This window comes from Papaver somniferum, unplaced genomic scaffold (genome assembly GCF_003573695.1).
Source record: "Papaver somniferum cultivar HN1 unplaced genomic scaffold, ASM357369v1 unplaced-scaffold_137, whole genome shotgun sequence".
NCBI lineage: Eukaryota > Viridiplantae > Streptophyta > Magnoliopsida > Ranunculales > Papaveraceae > Papaver > Papaver somniferum.
This window is the reverse complement of record NW_020622934.1, coordinates 11,680,788-11,682,971: the sequence shown is the minus strand read 5'-3', so window position 1 is coordinate 11,682,971 and position 2,184 is coordinate 11,680,788.

Here is a 2,184-nt window from a genome sequence, read left to right as displayed (position 1 = left end):
GTCCAAGACGCCTTTGACAAGCAACAGATGGAGAAGTGGTGCCAACAAAATCTTGCAAGGATTGTTAGTTGAAGTTGATATCATAAATTCCATTCTTAACACTTCCCTAAAGTAATTCTTCGTGAGTTTGAAGATCCTTCACGCTGAAATGGGAAGGAATAAACTCAAAGTAACAATTATTGTCTCTTGTAAATTGAAGCACAGAAAAAAGTTTCTTAGAAATATCAGCCACATGTAATATATTGTCCATGAGTAAATAAGATAAACCATAGTTAAGGTGAGAAGAACCAATATGATTATCAGACAAACCTGCATCATTTCTTACTTTAACTTGTTCAGCACTTTGATATTCAGCGTGCAAATGAGATTACTCAAGTCATTGATGATATGGTGAGTAACACCATAATCAGGAGTCCGATTTTCACCACTAATAAAAAAAGATGCATAATGATTATCATCAGTATATACTGCATAATTTTTTGGATCAATACTCTAAAAATCGTCAGAATAGTCTTCATAATAGCAATCACCAAAGTTGACAAGATTAGCCTAAGGATGACCAGAAATGCCTCTATTGCACCGGAACCTTCACTCAAGAACAGTATGACCTGATATGGTACATATTTGATAAGTGATATGAGATCTGATTATGAGGAAAAAGGTTAAAATGTCTACTTCCATAATCACCACGATAACCGCCTCGGTCAAATCTACCACCACCACGAGCTCTAAAATTATTGAAATGTCTACTACCATCACAAGCTCGAGAATGAAATCTACCAGCAGGATTATTAGAACGCCAATCAGAAGATGTACGATAATTGGAATTTGGATTGAGATTCACAGAATTAGATGAATAATGTTGGTGAGAAGAGTGTTAAACAACATTAGCAGAAGCATATGGTAACTCAGAAGAAGGATGTTCTTCATTTAAAATCAAACTAAGAAGATCTTATGAAGTAATAGATTATAAGCTCTTAAGCTGTTGAGTATTGATTCAGGTTCGAAATGCATTTGGATTCAGAAGGCAAGCCGTTTAGGATGTGAAAAGAAGGATCGTCATCAAGAACAGGTCTACTTACTTGAGAAAGCTGATGATCAATTGATTTAGTACGACTAAAATAATCTTGCACTGATTCAGATCCATTCTTTAGGTGTTGAAGATTATTCTTTAACTACATTAGACGATATTTGACTGTAGAATTGTAGTTATGTTGAAAAGTGTGTCATACATTCAGAGATGCAATACAACCAAGAACAGAAAAATGAGTTTCATTAGATAAGCATGAGATAAGCCACGAAAGAAGAAGTTGATCTTGGTGAATCCACTGTAAGTATGTTGGATTTTGAATCGGAGCTTGCATTGTTGGATCACGAACAAACTCAGCTGGTTCAGGTGTAGATCCATTCACATATTTGTACACTCGTAATAGTGGAACAATCTAAGACTTCCATAACACAGAATTTATAGAAGTAAGCTTTGTTGGAGAAGAAATATTGAGTGTTTTGATGAATTCGAAGAAGAGAATATTAATGAATTCGACATTGAATGTTGAAATGATAGAAAATTTTGATAAAGATCTTAAAAATTTGTAAAGAAAATAGTAAAGATTAAAAAGATTTTCTGTTTTTAGGGTTTGGAAATCAGAGATGGCTTTGATACCATGTGGGAAGCTCTAAGTCAGTGGACATGCTCTGACTAGTTTTCTTATTTAGATTAAATGAAGAGATAATGACATATTTATACCGAGAAGAGAAAGACATAATTCAGTCAACATGACTACCCCTTAACCAAGACCGAACAATGACTAGCAGACAAAGAATGCTAATTAACGGTCACACATGTGCTTGACACAGATCACACTAGTCCAACAAATAGAAAGAGAGGCACAAGCTCTGTTATTGTAAAACTTGTGCAATCAAATTTTTATGGGATTTAGTGATTGAAGTTTGAAAAGAAAAAATATAGAAAGTAAGAATCCAACAGAACTCATCCACAATTCGGTGAATTTGAAATGCACCTAAATGTCAACAATCCTGGAGTTTTATTTACCAAAGAGTGATTCTTTATAGAGCGTGGGGTGGGACTACCCAAAAACCGCACACACACATGGAACATGTCCCAACCAAACCAAAACTAACAGGGGACACTTTTGGATGGGGTGGGTCCCACTCGATGTGTGT